The 19093-nt window shown below is 40.0% G+C and overlaps 1 protein-coding gene across 2 annotated transcripts in view; it reads right to left on the reverse strand.

Moving 5' to 3' along the window:
- Positions 1 to 19093, reverse strand: part of TTC29 (tetratricopeptide repeat domain 29) — a 359180-nt gene that overhangs the window by 216284 nt on the left and 123803 nt on the right. The gene's annotated exons all lie outside the window — the stretch shown is intronic.

The following is a 19093-nucleotide window of genomic DNA, read 5'->3' on the forward strand; positions in this document are numbered from 1 at the left end:
CACAGAATGGATTTTCTTTCAGTAATTTACATGCGCACACCCCCCTACATCTCTTCCCCACCAACTTTTATGATTAAGTTATTATTTTGGGAACTTAAAATATACTTAAGACAATAAAGAACTTCCATTTGAATCAAGTGGTGACAGCAGAGGGGAGAGTTCACAAGTTTCCACAACATTTGTTTTTCCAGCCAGAATTAGGTATCAGTCACACAAACAGCCCCCTCCCTGTGCACAATGTTCAAAACTCCCTTTTAGTGTTTTGGCAACCTGCATGGCACTTGGAGGGAGGAACACAGTTTGCAGCAGGAAAATTTGTTTGCAGGAGGCACTAGGAAGCCAGTCTATGTGCATCTGGTTTGAATGCTAGCTACAGTTGCAGCACATCTGTAAATAGTTTGATTAATAAAGAGAAATGTGGAGCACTCATATTCTTACCCAGCATGCAGTACATGAAACAAGAGACTCAAAGTCACCAGATACATGCTGTTGCCTCTCTTTTTCCATTAGAAATGTGCAAGAGTTTGTGAACAAAATTGCCAGTAAGGGATTCAGTCCTGCAAGATACTAAGCAGCCTCAACAACCAATGACTTCAGTGGGAGCTGAGCAACTTGCTGAATCAGTCCTAAGGCCAGATACAGCATGAAGGTAGCACCTCAAGCAGCAAGTGGAATGGGAAAAAAAAATAGATTTCACAAATGGAAGGACTTCTCAAAAAGGTAATAATTAGCCATTTTGCCAAGTTAGGTGGCCCCAGTCTTCCAGTCCACCTCAAGGAGGGCTCCATCAGAAATGGCTGTGAACTTTTGATGTACCCAAACGATTGTGGTTTTTTTTGACAGCAGTAAAGTGTAACTTGAATTTAAACGTTTCCTCTATAATAAGAGCTATTTTTAATTTGAAAGACAAATGTGGTGCTTACACTCACCTTGCTGGTTTGCATCTGATTTTTTCTTTCATTGCAATTTTTTGTGAATACATATCTGGATCTGTATAAGCAGCATCTTGCTGATTAAAGATTTCTATTCTTCTAATGTGGCACTTGCACTCTGTTCAACCAACCAGCGTGTCTACATCATGTCTCTCCTTTTTTAACTTTCTGTTTGAATGATGAGATGGAGACAGCAGGCAAAGATCAAAAACCTACAGTGTAGAAACCACTGTCTGGATCTCTAGTCTTGCTGTTCATTATATACATATTATGCTTCAATATACCTGATCAGTGTCAAGTCCCACTGCTGGCATGATAGGCTGAAGGAAGAGCCAAATATTTGTGAAAGAAGTCAAGCCTCCAAAACCTTTAGTTCAGCTTTTCGCTCCTTGTCATATTTCATCTCATATCAATAGTTGTTTAGATGGAAGTCTTCCAAAACAGTATTAGAGCAAAAGGATTAGACACCTTAAGATTCTGTTTTTATCAACTTTCCTATTCCTTCTGTTTAAGCCAGTTAAACCACTATAATGCAAAACAAAGAAAATTGGGGCCATGTTAGGCTAGTCTTACACGTGCTGGTGACCACTTATTCACACAAGTTTTTCCCTTGACTTCAATGGAACTACTCATGTGAGTGAAAGCTTGCAAACAATCTAGCCCTAAACACCCACCTCACGGGGCGGGGTGCTGGAACAATTTGTATATAGTGGGTGCTGAGAGCCTTTGAACCAAACTATAAACTCTGTATAGGATGGAAACCATTTCAACCCAGGAGGTGCAGTAGCACCCCCCAGCACCCATAGTTCCAGCACCTATGCTCACAGGTTGTTATAGGAAAGAAGATATTTTATTTTCTCTGGTTATTTCAGTAAATGCTTATCTCTATTTCTGAAGACTATCTAGCATGATTTAAAAACTGATAATTATAGTGAAATTAAAGGATGTGTCTTTTGGGGAAAAAACTCCAAACAATCTGAGATATTGCACTTTAAAGTGTGGCTTTTAGAAGTAATTCTTTGAGGTATTCTAAATGGATTCGTTATAATTTTCCTCTCCCTTTGAGCCCTACGTAGTTGAATTCATGGTAACTAAGTCATCCCAATACATTTTTCAAAAACTCTCAGGCATTTCCAAAGTAGTTTTTCTATAACCCATGTCACATACACATGAGGTGGTGGAGTGGTAATGGAAATATTATTAGCACTTACTTGACCTGCTTAACTCACTTGTGGCTCCATTACTCATGAGTAATATAGCCATCCAAAACTCATGCTGATAAAACCTTCATACCATATGTGACAGGGTCAAGACTCACCACCACTAGTGCCTCCTGCTGGTTGCTCTGGAAATTAGCTCTGTCCAGTCATGGAGCACCTCTTGCATGTGGTGCCTTGCCCTTTGTCTGCTCTGCTGCTTTGGGGACCCGTGTTACTCCCCGCACAGCATCATCCTCTTCAGGACACTGCCCTCCGGCAGTGCCCACTGCTCCAGTCTCACCCCCTTCCGGGTTTTGGTGTTCTCAGCAGTCTTTGATCTACACCAGCTCTAGGGGCTGGCTGCAGCCTCAAAGTCTAGCCCCTTTGTCACAGGGGCCAGCCACAGCCTATATCAGGCCACATTCCTCCTCAGGCAGGTGTAGTGGAAGGGGAGAACCAGGCCCTCCCACTACTCTCGGTCCTGACCCAGGTACCCTCTAGCGGCAGCCTCTTTGCCCTCCTTCTCTCCCCTTGTCAAACTATTGTCCCTGGGCTGCTTCCCCTTCAGCCCTGTGCACCTGCTCAGCCCTTTGTAGCAAGGCCTGCAGCCTGGGGTTTTCCTTGGCCGGAGCTCCCCAGCTCCTTCTGCCCTTCCCCAGCACTGCTCTGTCCAAGGTGCTACCTTTATGCTTAGGAGCCAGTCCACCTCCCTTACCAGTCAGGGAGACACTTCCCTGTTCTTTGCTAGCCAGCCTTTATATAGGGCCTACCCCGGCCCTGATTGGCTGCATCTCCCCCTGCCCTGATTGGCTCGCCCCAGGCCTTCTCTGTTTGGCTGCAAGTTTGCGAAGCCTCTCTGGCCTGGATCAGCCCTTTTTCTCAGGGGGTGGGGCACTGCCACAGCCACACCATCCCATACCACAGCATTCTATATTTGGTATATACTACTACTTATGTTTACAGATGAACAACTCTAGAAATATTTTAGAGAGTTTTTAAAATATTCATTGGGATATTTTTGTAGCCCTCAACTTGTAAAGCCAGACACCTTCATTATCATGAGTCCAAATATATGAGGCTCAGAAGGAGCCATAAACACTTCTAAAATAACCTAAAATACCTAAAAAAAAAGTCACAATTTTGAAACCAATGGACGAGACTTTAAAAATAGGAGTTAAGTTTAGGGCTCCCATGTCAAGGACCTAATTTTCTGTTCTCATTAAAAAAATCAGGTCAAAAATTAGGTACCTAAATATGGCTTTGGGAGCCTAAGAATGGGATTTTTAAAACTCGTTGAATGTCTGAGATCCTTTCAGGGTAAAATGAGTACTGGTCTTCATTGGGAAGCTGGGAATCTCTCCAGTTGGTATAAAGCTTTTGTTTTTAGCCCTGTATGGCTGAAAGATATCAGTATTTAAAACTGCGACATTTTTCTGTTTATAAGACCAGTCCTCAGTGCAGGCAACATTCAGTTCTGCACTGAGGATTGGTCTTGTAAACAGAAGAAAAGGAGGAGGAAACTTTTCTCTGGAAGGCTGATTTAAAGAAAATGATGAGTGCTTGAAGCTGCCCAGGGAATTAGATTTTCAGAATAAGTCAGGTAGAGATGGATTAGTGGGCAAGAGGGCTATAAAATAGTCAAAAGTGCATGATAAATATGTGAATCACATAGCTCTGCAATCTATCACAAGGCTCCACAATTTATCGTGTTGATAGCATCTTTATATATGTGGTATGTGTGTGTGCACCCATGTATGGGTGAATTTGTATAACGTATAGATTTATCTGTGTCATATAGATGTTGACTTACTAAAACATTTCTAATGGGATCACCTTATCTGCTTCAGCGACTTTTAACATTAAAAGTTTATCAGGAAAGATTTACTTATAAAAGTTTATCACTCAGCATCACTGATGCAGCTGGTCAATACTTGGTCCATTTCATTGCTATTTCAGAATCCACATGACATCCAGGTTAGCATAATGAATTATGCAGAAAAGGCTAAATAAAATGTTAAGAAATTAGAAGTCCACAAAGGTGCAGTTTGCTAAAGGATACAAAAGAATAGTGAATTTGTATAGTCAGATGTCTCTCCCCAGAAGAGTGAGTGTTATCTTTCTTTCATGAACACGAAAGACCTTGAGCTCCTGACTGCCTCAGGCAAGTGAGTTTGAAGGTCTCCTTCATGAGTGAATGAAAGGTAATAATCAATATCTAGGTCGAGCTGCTGTTTATTCTATGGAGAGGGTTTTTGGATTTTTTGAGAAAATGTTTAAAAAACTTGAAGTCAGAATTCATATTAGTAACTGATACTAGCCATTGCAAACTGAGCTAAATTCTGCTCTCTGAGTTACATCACTGGAACTCTGTAGTAGCTCCTTTGACTTCATTTGAGTAGCACAACGTAAAAGTCAGCACAAAAATTTTCTCATTGTAGTTAGTCAGAAATCCCTACTGCATTTTGCTTATTCCAGGACAAAATTCAGCTCCATTTTAAGGGGGCACAACTCCCACTTATGGATGGATAAGTGAATTTGGCCCTCCAAGTTTAACCAATATAGATATTTCAAACTTTGTCCATTTTGGATGGTCTTCAGGCTACACTAAATGGAAACATATCTGAGAAGGCTGTAGACTTCTTGGTAAAGGAGTCTTTCACATTCCTAACAAAAAAATAAGTCACTCTTTAGAAGTGAGATATTCTCATTCTTAAAGGCCCTTACTACACTGGCAAGTTTCTGCACACTAAAGCAGCTTTGAGCGCTGTAACTCCCGAGATGTAAAGCTTTCTGTGCCGCGGCTACAGTGCTGTGATTGGCCTCCAGGAGGTGTAGACACTGTGGTGATTACAGTGCTGCGACTGGCCTCTGGGAGGTGTCCCACAATGCCTGTTCTCACCTCTCTGGTCATTGGTTTGAACTGTACTGCCTTGCCCTTAGGTGACTAACCATCAGCCCCACCCTGTACATTCCTTTGCAAATTTGAAAGTCCCCTTCCTATTTTCTCGGTGATGCATGTAGTGGTCTCAGTGCATCTTTCCAGGTGGCCATCACTGCTCCACGCACCAGGCAATCCCCCACTTGAAGCAATGCCGAGCCGCTGGACCTCTTCAGCATTTGGGGAGAGGAAGCTGTGCAGTCCCAGCTGCGCTCCAGCCACAGGAATTATGATGCCTATGGACAGATTTCATAATGCATGATAGAAAGGGGCCATGACCGGGACACATTGCAGTGAAGGGTAAAAGTAAAGGAGCTGTGGAACGCCTACCACAAAGAGCGGGAGGCAAACCGTCATTCCGATGCTGTGCCCACGAGCTGCCACTTCTACAAAGAGCTGGATGCGATATTCACTGATGACCCCACTTCTACTGTGAAGGCCCCTGTGGATACTTTATTGGCTCACATGCCGGTTGAGAGTGGATCGAGCCAGGAGGAGGAAATCTTGGTTAGCGACTGATCAGTAGCAGTCTGGAGTAGCCAGCTTCCACAGTGCTATTGCCACACACTTCTCCAGCTCTCATTCTCCTGTCCTTGCATTGCAGGGCTGGGGGGAGCTCCTCACACAGTCCCACGAATGTGGCTTTCCTCCTGCTAAAGTTCTGCAGCCACTGCTCGTCATCCCAGACATGCATCATGATTCAATGCCATTCAGTGCTTGTTTTCCAAGCCCAAAAGCAGAGCTCCACTGTGGTCAGCACCTCCATAATGCCACAAGCAGTCTCGTGTCATAGCAACTACGTGTGGTGAGATCAATGTCGCACTCCTCTTGCCTTTGTAGTTTAAGGAATAACTCCACTGCCACTTGTGACGTGTTGGTCAGAGCGAGCAGCATATTGGTCAGCAGTTTGGGATCCATTCCTGAAACCCGAAAGAGGCAGGGCGCGCAGTACACAAACCGTTGAAAGATGGCGCCAAATGTGGATGGAAGCACAGGGATTGCTGGGATGCGAAACAATGCATCACGGGGCATTGGGACTGGACCCAGGATGCTTCACGACCCCCTCCGCCTTCTCACAAGTCTTCGCAGTAGAAGAGAAAGAGGTGTTCTGTGGGATAGCTGCCCAGAGTGCACCGCTACGAATGCCGATGCAGGTGTGAACATGCTATTGTGCAGGCAGCTGTCAGTGTGAACACACAGCAGCAGTTTCCCTTCTGCGCTCTCTGAGCGGCGCTGTATATGCCTGTGCTGTAACTTTGCAAGTGTAGACATGCCCAAAGATTTTTTATCTCACTATATGAGTTAGTTTGTCACAGAATAACTCTATTTTAAACTATCCTTTTAGCTATAAATTATATTAAAACTGAAAAAATTATTTATATTACTTAATACATAAATAACCAACATTCTGGATGTGTTCTAAAGAATTAAAAACAAACAGGTCTTTAATTATTTAAACTAATGCAAAAATGAGTGTAGTACAATCCTTTGTGTTCCTCCAAATGTATTGCACAGCACTGCATTTCAGATTGATTTTTTTTAAACATGGTCTTGTGTAGGAACCAGGACCTTAAAGTCAAAACAGACACTATAAAATATATTAAACAAGTGATGACACACAAGTTCTCTCACACAATTCTCTTTGTTTGTTACAATGCACTAAGCCACAGAAAAAAATTCATTTTACATCAGAGAAATTAATAAGTAGGAACAGGGCCAATGGAGATGAATAATATTTATATATTGAAGGATAAATATTTTTCCAGTGATTTGGAACTATGAACCTGTACATATAGCTCACCTAGGTAACTATACATTCTTATTATTGTTAACCTCTTCTTCCTTCTGCTATTCCCTCCTGCTGTTTGTAACTCTTACTGCCTCTTGTTTTAAATTAGACTGTAAGCAATTTGGAGCAGTGATCGTGTCTTATTTGTACATCACTCACAGTGAGAACCCAATCCTGATTGAGACCTTTGGGCACTACTGCAATGCTAATAATAAATAATGTTACCCCTTTCTGGCCAGAGCAGTGAGCCAAAGTTCTGAACCTTGCAAATTGTTTCCATTAGAAGGACAAATTGGTGGAGTCAGGTGTATCTTGGATGCAATCCTGTCTAATTACAAAGAATGTACTACGCCCTGTTTTCCTAAACACAGGAAGCATCTGAACAACAGGAGATAATTTCTTTGCTCACAGCTCCAAGCCTCCTTAAGCCCAAAAGGCTGTCTCTAAGGCTTTGCTCGGGGCCAGGCTCCCAGTGCTTGTGTAGGTTGTGTCTGGTGCTTCCTTGCTATCTCCCCTCTCTACTTCTCTGATGTTTTTCTCCTCTCTCTCATGGACACATACACTCCTCTCTACCAAAGAATATCCAGCAAAAACCCTCCTCCCACATAGTTCTCTTTCCTGAGCAGACTCAGATGTGCCTTTGTTTTGGCCAGTGACTGTGCCTGTGTCTGGTTTGAGGCCCTTATTGTTTCTTACATTTATCCTACATGAAGGGCAGCTGTTACACTACCAGTTTCAGTGAGGTTTAACCCAACCTATAATAATAATTATAACTACAGAGGAGAGGTGTCTTGTGCACCTCAAGTGATTTGGAATCCTCTCTCTGACCAACTTCCAGAATGTAATCAGTGACAGGCAACGACTGCCTTTGTTGGCATGAACTTTGTAGATGCCTATGGTTTTATGTAGTATATTAAGCTTGGGGAACAGCTTTTAGTAGTCAGTTATTTACATTTTAAATGTTGACCTGCTAAGCATCAAAAACACTTGCAGCATTATGAAACCTCATGTAGCTTGTGTGAAACAGAACTTGGCAGAACAGTTTGTAGGAATATAATAACCAGTCATCATCCCACCAAAGACATTTAATGCCTTACACCACTGACCCGTACCCTTTCCTTTTTTTCTATTTTGCTAAAATACTGTAGCTCATACCCTTCAATTACAGTGGCTCTGGGGCCTAAGTCAGAGTCCACACCAGAAGTGGAATCTTGCTTCAGCCCAATTTCAGCACAAAGTTCCTTCCCCTCTAAATACTTCAACAATGAGATATAAGCTCCTTTTGTCCAATAAGGCTAAGAGGTACAACGCAGCTCTTTTTCTTAGCACTTTGAAACCTTTAAGATGAAAAGTGCTGAACAAATATATTACAAAAAGTTTCTTATATTTATCTTCACAGTAGCCTATAAAACATAATGTATTGTGATACAAGTGTGGCATGGTATATTTGTGAGATTTTGTTTTAGGTTCCTCAGTGTTATTTTGAGCAAGCATCTGGTATACTAGACTGTTGTTCTCAGCCATCCATAAATAAGATACTGAAATTCTCATGGAGACAATTTCAACATTCCTTATAAGTGACATGAATATAAGCTTCTGTTATTAATTGTAGCTGATTAGCCACAAGGCAAACATTTAATTAAACCTTGAGAGACAATAAAATTGCACATAAATTATCCATTTAAAAGCACATAGGTCTTTACATTTCATTAAACACAGTTTAACAAATAACCACACATCTTAAACTCAATCTGTGTTTGAACAGGTTTGAATTCAAGAAATCCCCCGGCATACTGTTGTTATTTTTTTAGTCATTTATTTCTTGATGCTTTTTGACTCATATTTACTTAGCCACTTTTTCATGTTGCTTTCCTGATTAGTGAGACTGCCAGTCAAGTCACGAATTAACAACTGATTCAAAAAATCTTTTCAAATTGTTATTTTTTAAAATTTTTATCAACATTCAGAAAGGCATTTTAGGTGCTCATGGATTTTTTTTAAAAGCACAAACACAATATTATGTAGCTAAATATTAAAGACTCTGTTTTGATTATTTTTGTCCTCAGATAACTACTTTCTGTTCTATAGATCTTTGCTACAGGAAGATGTGTTTATTGTGGCAAATGTTCACCTGACTACCGGCATCCATATGGATTGGTTTAAACATATATATGAATATGGTCTTCAAATGTGAGTACCAAGGTTATTCACCCACTGCCCTCACCCGCCTTCCCCCCCCCCCATTGCTTAAGGGAACAATACAAGTTTTAACACTAGGCTCTCCTCTTCACATTGGCTATACACTTTACATTATTGTGTGAGTTGGAAGGAAATGTTAGTGTACACCAGTAGTGCACAGGGGGTCCTTGAGGGAATATGGAGTTTACCCACTTCTCATTTGGAGAATAAGGAATTTAGTTTAACTTAGTTTATTCACTTTTTTTTAAAACCACTGGTATGCATGCATGATACATGAACTATTTCATTAAGTAAATGAAGAGGTGGGAACAGCGTGAAAACGCTCATGGTAGTGCATGAGCTCTGTGGACCTGTGGTTTTATATATTATATATTGTTCACTCATCACATTTTTGAGTAATATAAAATGAGGCACAGTTATCACATGAATAGGTGAAAAAATAACTTCAGTGTTAGAAGAACTTTTCTGCTGGTGCAGAAAGTCTTTAAACACTGTTACTTGGCTCAGAAGTCTTAAGGAAGAATTCTACAACTATGATTTGATTGGAATAATCTTCTGTATCAGATCACTAACCTAAGATACTGTGTGGGGATAAAGGAAAACAAACATGAACAGGGAATGAGATTTATTTGCAATTGCACATGTGTTTATTTCTTCTTTATTTAAACAGAAACTGTGTAGCTACTATGAAAAAGTATTTGCGCATACTGCAGATTTTGTCTAAAAAAAAAAAAGTAAAAAGCAAAATCATGCAACTACTAAGGCAGGTGCAAAATGTCACTGTTGAACCACATTGCTTTTTGTTGCATTCCATCCCCATCTTTATCTGTACCTTCTCTGTGATAATAATCATATCAGAGCAGGGACATCGCCTTTCTAGTTGCAGATTATCATCTAATTTTCAGAGTACTGAGCAAACAGTTTCACTGACTTGAATGGGAGTTGTGGGAGCTCAGAACCTCTGAAAATCAAGCCACCTACACACTGCTGGAGCTATGCAAATAATAATTTCTACAAATAAGACACGAAAAATAGAGCGGACAGAACTTTCTGCAATATTTTCTGAGAAAATGTTTTTGTCTTCAAAATATCAATATTCTCCAGCCAACTGTAGTTGAAATACTGTTTATCCTTTTGTAAAAACTGACTCATAATGCTACAGGAGTCAGTGACGAAGCCATCTGTCATACCCATAACTGTTAGACACTTGAATCCATGCTGGAGATACTTGAAATTCTGAAAAATGTTCTAAATTTTCCCAGAGCTGGGTGAATAACTGATTTTTCAGTTCACTGGCTGTTGTGAAATATTTAAAAAAAAAATTGGTGCCAATCAAACTGAAACTGATATTTTTCAGAATTTTCAGCTAATTGAAAGAAGTGTGAAAAATGTATTTTGGGTTCAGCTAAACATTTCATTTGACCTTATACAAAATGTTTCCTGTCAGACATTTTTAATAAAAGCAAAGGAATTAAAAACAGAGGAAGAAGAGGTGATGGTACTTTTATAATCTTTAGCCCAGTGGCTAGTACACTCACCTAGGATGTGAGAGACCCTGGTTTGAATCCCTTCTCTAGAGCAGGGATTTGAACCTGGTCTCTCCCCACTTTTAGGTGAGTGCCCTAACCACTGGGCTGTTGGGTATTCTGCTGTGGGCCTCTTTCAATGTCTCCTGTAATGGCTGAAGCTGTTCCATTATAGCTATATATTTAAATAGTCATTGGAGCAGGGACTGGAACCCCAGGCAGTGCTGTCCTGCCACTCAAGTGAATGCCCTAACCACCAGGCTATAGAGCCATGCCCAATGACTATTCTAGTATTTTATACAAAGTGGAACACCTTCAGCAGGAGCGATTGAGACAATCCGCCTCCCCCAGTATTCAATAACATAGTTAGGGCATTTACCTAGGAAGGGGGAGACCTAGATTCCAGTCTGTTCCTGAGTGAGGATTTGACCCTTTGTCTCCCATATCCCATATGAGTTCCCTAACCATTGGGATAATAGTTATAAGGTAAGTCTGAGTTACCCACCACCAGGTTTGTGAATGATGGCTAAAACCCTTTGTGACTCTAGTCAGAAAAGTCAAAATGCTTCATCCGATAATCTCAACATTCTGAATTTTTTTCCCTCTTTTCATTTCAGCATGAATAGTATGGAGAATGTGAATAAGGAAGTGTTGTTTATCTTTTCACATAACACACAAACCAGGGGTCACCCAATGAGATTAATAGGCTTAGAATAAACATAAAGAGGTACTTCTTCACACAACAAACAGTTAACATGTGGAACTTGTTGCCAGGGGATGTTGAAGGCCAAAAGCAGAACTGGGTTTAAAAATAATTAGATGAGTTCATGGAGGATAGATCCATCAATGGCTATTAGTTGAGATGATCATGGATACAACCCTATGCTCTGGGTGTCCCTAAACCTCTGACTGCTAGAAGCGGGGACTGGATGGCAGGGGATGGATCACTCGCTAATTGCCCTGTTGTGTTCACTCCCTCTGAAGCCTGTGGCACCAGCCTCTTCCGGAACAGAGGATAGTGGGCTAGATGGACCATTGGTCTGACCCACTATGGCCATTCCTATGTTTAATACAATTTGCCAAAATCAATGAAAACTTGCAAAATGTTTCAGTTGACCCTAACCTGCATTTTTCAGTGAAAAAAATTTAGTCCAAAAAAACGTTGCCCAGTTCTAGTTTTTACTTTGTGTGGCTTATTGATTTACATCTGACCTGCTCAGGCATTTGCTTTCTCCTTGCTCTTTTGGAATGACACCTTTCTCCAACATATATCTGATCTGTAATTGTATGTATGTTGCTGCACTGCTTAGGGCTAAATTCTGAAGTCCTTATTCCGACATTTTTGTAAAGAACTCTTTGTGCAGAGGTCTGGAGAGAGCTGCTGCGGGGCATTGAGCCAGTATGGAGCATTTATATGGATGGCCCCAGAATAATCCAGCTTTTGATGAATGTGATTCATTCCCTAGCTAGTTTTTGAAAGAAAATATATATTCCGAAAACAATAAAACTAAGAACCAACTAGAAATCAATTATCAAATAAAAGTAAGCAGACAAAAGCAAAAGCTGAAATACAACAGATTTGCACAAGTGCCTCTGAAGTTAAATATAGGTTACTCCATTCATGTACAAAGAGATTTAGATGGCAAATGGAAACTAGCTACTACTGTGAAGCTCATCACATTCATATATAATTGAAGCACCCGAGAGTAAAATGCTCAGGCACAGTAGATGACAACTGATAAAAACAAGAGAAGTAGTATAAAACAGGATACAAAACTCTGGGGATTATAGAGAATATCTCACACAGGCTGAAAAACGTAAAACAACCGCATCTAAAATTACCAGATAATATAAAAATAAAAACAAGTGCACTGCTGAAGCTGAAGAATTGAGCAGAAGTACTACCCGAATACAGAGCACCAAATACAATTGTGCTATGCAAGCCAGTCATATATCAATAACATTGGCCTGATTTTTCTATTTATTACTGTACAAAGAGAGGCAGCAGATAAGGCCCATTTTGCACCAGCTCTGCAGCATGCTCTCCCCCACCCCTAAGGAACATGTCTCCTGAGGGAGCCATGCTGTTGTGGGAATGGAGGTTGGCTCTGGAAGCTGGGCAGGTGGAGCAGGGCTTTGCACAAATGGCCCATATCCAAGGATCCACAATTTTAGAGGGCCAACCCCTTTCCCAGAGTGAAGCAGGAGCCTGTGTCACTTAATACTGGCACAGAGAGAGAACCCCCCTGAGTTTTAAGGGGGAAGATACTTCAGAGAGTTGAGGTTCATGGCTTTCTGTCTTGCCTGTACAGCCAAACTCCTTATTACTGCAATTGTATGGCCCAAATGCGCAGTTTGTACATGGGGAGTTCCTCAGAATCAGAAAGATGAGGAATGTTGTCTCCCTTGCTCAAGTCTATTATCTTCAAAATAATATTGAGTTTTCATCTCATTACATCCCTGCACCACAAAAAGGGGAGAGGATTATATCAATGTGTGTGTTTTCCTGGCACAGCTCTGTTAGTACAAGAAGTCTTTATAACTGATTTGCCCTTGTTATTTATGTCCTAACAATTTCTGTCTTTATTAGTTCTGTGATGTCCGGTTGCTAGAGATGCATTTTCACATAGGATCATGATATGTTGGAGTAATGTTATTCAGACAGATTCGGCTCACTATTGAACTTCATTCTTTGTCGCAAAAGAACTGAACTGAAATTATATCTCAGTAACATGGCTCATTTGAGAGAGGGACTTCAGGCTAATAGCTTGAGTCTGTTGCCCCAGAAGTGGTAAAGATTTTAAGCTTTATTGAACTTTATTGAAATGAAATAAAATATCTGCTCCTGCAGCACAAAGCAGCTGTAATGCCATCTTACCTAGCCCCCTTTGAATTTGCTTTTAGATTTGTTTGAGGGGAATGAGTTGAGAGGAATTCCTGGCCACATCCCTAGAGCCAGCCATAGGGGCTTTGCCCTGGGAATGCCTGTGCCTCAGCAAGCGTCAGCTGGCAGATCAGCTCCTGAAAGGCCACTGGCAGCTGGAAAAACATACAGCAATACTGAGGCTTCTCTAAGTTGCACCCAAGAACCAGCTTGGTGGCCCCAGGATTAAAGTTACCCTTTTTTCTGGCACCAAGTGCTGAATATCTGGTGCAGTGCAGGTTGGTAAACGCCCGTGTATGGGATGGTCACCATCTTGGCTAACAGCAGGAAACGAACCAGGGAAGAAGTGCTTTCTGGCACATCATTGATTTGAACTTTAAAGGGGCTCTGCAGATCTTTTGCTTTATTTATAAGTGAAGATGGTCCAATCACACCTGCCAATCTAGCATGACCATCCTAACTACTTATTTCAAAACCCAGTTTTTATTTTTTTTATTTAAAAGGGGAAGAGTAATACTGTGTTGCTACAAAGCCACTGAATGGCAAGTTAGAAAAGAAGACAGTTAAATAAAGAAGGCTGACTAGCCAGAAGTCCACTCTCTCTTCACATTATTAATATTACATGATATTATTTTCAATGATTGACACCAACTTAACTTCAAAAATAAGAGGGGAGAGCCTGATTCTGCCACTTTCCTATAATTTAAATGGAACCTACATGTGGTTTATAGTACTAGGAGTTTTCTAAAAAGAAAATTTTCATGTGTTCAAAAATTCAGTAATGGGTATGCACACTGTATTTACCTGCACAAATCAGCTAATTGCAAAAAGTTCTACAGTATAGTAATGATCCAAAACACTACATCTAACAATATCAACATTACAATTTGGGGCTATTATTGTAGAATACGGTTATATTTTATAAGGGTGGCATTTAACGATCTAATTCACTCACTAAAACACAGTTTTAGCACATTTGAACTAAGATGGCATGTAAAAATGCAGGTGCATGCAAATTATAGGCATGCAAATATAGAAGCTGATTTGAAAATTTGTCTAGAATATCTAAATATGTAGAAGTTTGACCCTTCATCTACTCTATACTTTTTGCAACTAGATATGTAGTTTTAACACTGCATGGTAACTAGAATAGAGCAAAAAACTGCTTTCTCCTTTTGGGTATACATCCTATTAGCAAGATAACCAGTGACAGATAATCTCTGGGAATGGCTTAACAGCCAGAGCAACATATAACGAAGGTGAGTATATGTGGATATTAATGCCTATTAGTGCAGACCATCGACAGGTGTATTATTAAAGTCTTTTTGCTCCTTGATGAACTTTCACATTATGTTGTCCAATAAACAAACATTAGCTAAAATTGCTTTTGTGTGGCTGACACAATCCACTGACTTCCTTGCTGCACAGCTTTATATTCTTGTACTTTTTTTTTATTATATATTATAGCAGATGTAATATTAGCCATGGTAAAAGAGAATAAATGGATTTTATGTAGGGATGAATTTTTTTATAAACAATTCTATGGGTAAAATCCTGGTCCCACTGCAGTCAGTGGGAGCTTTTACCCTAGATGCTTTTCAAAATCTTATATGGTTTTGGTTCTAGGTCAGATCCAAATCCTGAAAGGCCCTATTTTTTGGTTGGGAGTTGGACATAGCCATAATCTGAGAACATCTGATCTCGTGATCTTTCCATCATTTTGTGTTTAAATCAAACATAAGGAATTACTTCTTCACACTACACATCGTCAACCTGTGGAACTCATTGCCAGAGGATGTTGTGAAAGCCAAAAGTATGACTGGGATCAAAAAAGAATTAGATAAGTTCATGGTAGATATGTCCATCAATGCCTATTAGCCAAGATGGTCAGGGAAGCAAATCCATTCTCTGGGTGTCCCTAAACCTTTGACTGCTAGAAGCTGAGACTGGACAACGGGGAATGGATCATCTGATAAATTGCCCTGTTTTATTCACTCCTTCTGACGCATCTGGCACCAGCCACTGTTGGAAGACAGAATACTGGGCTAGATAAACCATTGGTCTGACCCAGAATGGGCCATTCTTATGTTCTTATCTACTGGTTTGCAGCCCATGAGTGAGTTAGTCCACGACAGTCCTGCAATGTCTTCACCAGTGATGAGTTCTGCATGAGACTCCGGCCACCTTCACTGTCTGAAAGGATACTGTCCCATTTCTTCTCTACCACAACTCTACCAACTAACTTTACATTTAGGTTCCAAGATCTTCCTTCTTTTGTGTGACACTTCTTGCTACACACACCTCGCCCTTCAATATAGTGATTTGGACTTTTAAGTTGCTCTGCTCCTTTCCTAGCGATATGTATGGTATCTTAACCTATAATTTCTTTTCCATACAAACCGTTCCATTGGATTTATGAAGAAGTGGTGAGAGGTATTGACCTGCAGGTTCTAAAGAATATCAGCAGTTTTTCTTTCCAGGCTTTGTGCTCTAGTTCAGTTATTCAGATTGCTTTAGGCAAAGTCCAGTTTCATCTATCCAACTTCTTATGCTCTGTAGCTGATAAGATTTCACTATGATACCTACTGCTCATCCTGTACAGAATGAGCGTGGCAGTCCTCTGATACGAAATAAGACCTATCATCAGTTATGACGTCTTGTGGTAGCCCATGTGTACATGTTTTTCCTCAGAGAGGCTATGTCTAAAGTTACTTTTCCTAGGATGGTTATTTTATGGCATCATGAAGAGCAGTCAATAATGACTAGTAAATTGAATGTTATAGGCAAATCAAACAAGACTATAACCAGGATCTCCAAAGTCCCTGTAGCCAACATTATATGCAGTGCTGGTTCTGGTTTTTCAGGTTGACGTGCATGATTATCATATCTGGTTGTGGGCGATCTACTCCCCATCCCAAATCCTTATCAATTCTAATCAGTGATGTACAATTATGTAATTGTTATGATCTTGTTTTCTGTATACTGCACTGTTACATTTCTAGGTCTCTGCTGTTTGCAGCACTATCTATAATTTTGTGAGGGAGAGTTGATGCAGCATGTTACAGTAGGAGAAAAGGTGTCTGTGGGCACATTTCTGCTTCAACAATCCTAGAACTGACAGATAGTGGCTGCTTTAAGTTGTACTGACTAGAGTGCCCTAGAGACAGCTCTGTCAGATGAGAGTCACCCCTTACACCTGCAGAATCCATCCTACATCAGGGAAATCCGCAGACACTGTATTAGGTTCTTTCTCAGTTCCCTTTGTGCCTCTGGTGTGGTACAAAGGCGACAGGAGTCAGAATGCACAACCTGACTCAGATTTTGTTTTCTTGTTTTGTGGGTTTCCCTTAATTTAAAGCAAGTTATTCAGGCTGAAAATATAAGGTTTTTCCATACATAAAGAGCAACCTAAGTCATTCAGTTAAATTATACTCAGTTATATTAGCTGATTTATTTTGTTTTCTATTTTGATTCAGAATGGAACATTTTATTTATTTTGTGGACATGATTTTCACTCCCAATGCCAGATGTTTTGGAATCCAACTGGTAGAAAATCTGAAAAAATATTTACCAAATACATTATCTGACAATTTTTTACCATAGGTAACATGAGGCTGATGGTATCCTGAATGAACTTTATTGAATCAAGTTATTCCTTATTGAATTAGGATTGATATATTTGGGGTATACTGCACTGGAAATGCAATCATTTGTGTACTGTTCTGAGATAGTATGGAACTTCTTTAGCAGGAAGATAAGATTAATGCAATCTCTGGAAGGTATGAGGAAGTTCAAAGGTCTTTTTGAAACAATACAAGTAAAGTGGATTTCCTAGGAAGTACCTTGAGGTGAGGGGAAGTTTTCCCCCTTTAAACCAAACTTTTGCAACTATTCCCTGAGGAGAGAGACTCATTTTATGCTAATTACCTGTTTTTGTGAACTTCAGCTCAAAGACCCTGATCTGCACAGAAGGGTGGACTAAACTTGTCATGAATGTGCTTATTCTGACCTGAAGCAGTGATGAAGAGGTAATCACAAGACCTCCTTTAGGATCATGGGTTGAAGGATTTTCCTGCCAGAATCCACGTTACGGATGGGCTGATCTCTGGTAAGCTTATTAACATGCATGTGCATTCTTTTATTGATTTTAGTATGTTTTCTCTGTAATGCTTTTTAACATAAGAATAAATGTGCTTGCTTTCAAAGAGGTGTGACATCTGTAGCAATCACTCTGTTATCAGTCTCTGAAGAGAAAGCAAGCAGGTCTCTTTAGACAGACTGTCTTTGCTAGGAAATACATGGTGAAGGCTGGGAACTGTGCAACCTAGAAATATCCCAGTGTGAAGGGAGAGAGACACTGGTCTCCACAAAGAAAGGCAATGGCTGGGGAGCTGAAAGCTGACAGTGGGTGTCCTGGCAGAACCAGTAAGTACAGTAAAGGTGGTAAAGTTTGGTCTTACGTAATTTCATTCAAAAACCCTTTATAAATATGTACATTTTCTAATGACATCATTGATGAAACAATGCAAATTGCTCCAGGCACACATCCATACAAACCTTGTAATTTGTTTTGCGTTTCTATAATTAAGTATAATGCATATTGCATTTGTGTATGCAGTGTTTATTTCCATAATTGTAACCAGGCACACATCCATACAAGCCTTGTAATTTGTTTTGCGTTTCTATAATTAAGTATAATGCATATTGCATTTGTGTATGCAGTGTTTATTTCCATAATTGTAACCAGCACTTAAATTAATTACACTATAACCTCTTGAATCTGTAGGCCAACTGTTGAATTTTTTGTTAAAATTTTAAAATCTTCTCCTTTTAATTTTTTTCTCTGTGCCTTTGATATGTTGTTTCTTATCCTCGTTGTTTGGATTCTCTGTGGGATATTCTCAGAATGATCCTGCAGTTTTCTTTTATGACTGAAACTTTGCATTTTAACAGTGGTCTGGAGATAGTTTCTTTCTTGTGAAATACCAGTTTTAATAACAAGAAAGGAAAAATGCCATAAATCTGCACTAACCATATAAACCTGAAGTCTCTGAGAGACTGATTAACACTGAGACTCTACACAGGTTTTTCAATAATTAGAGGATGTGCTTGCATGGAGTCATGACTTCTCTGGCCTTGATGCCATTTCCCAGGGCAGACTGCAATTATTACAGCCTACAGTACATTTCCTACATTCACTGCCTCCAGCCATTGAAGATTTTTTTGGAGTAAAGATCTCTTAATTTCACACAATCTTGTCATCAGGTTGGATTAGCAACATGTTTTGATTATTATTTTCTTCAGTGTGTGCAGGATCAACTGGTAGCTCCTTATTTTCTGTACCAGTTTTTCCACATAGGGTTGAAATGATCACAATCATATCTTTGATTATATTAACATAACCAATGACTGTTTTAGCTTATCAGCAGGGCATCTTACACCGAAGAGTTTCCCCTACTAGTGAGCTCAAGTGACAGTCCTCACTCAGAACTCATAAGCTCTTTTTGCTGTATTAGCATATTTATTTATTGTTCTCAGATTCCTTTTTCTTCCATGTTTCAAAATAGCAAATTAGGTATAGAGGTGGAGGGTTGTTTCTTCTGTATAACATCCTAATCTTACCCAT

This window comes from Lepidochelys kempii, chromosome 4 (assembly GCF_965140265.1).
Source record: "Lepidochelys kempii isolate rLepKem1 chromosome 4, rLepKem1.hap2, whole genome shotgun sequence".
NCBI lineage: Eukaryota > Metazoa > Chordata > Testudines > Cheloniidae > Lepidochelys > Lepidochelys kempii.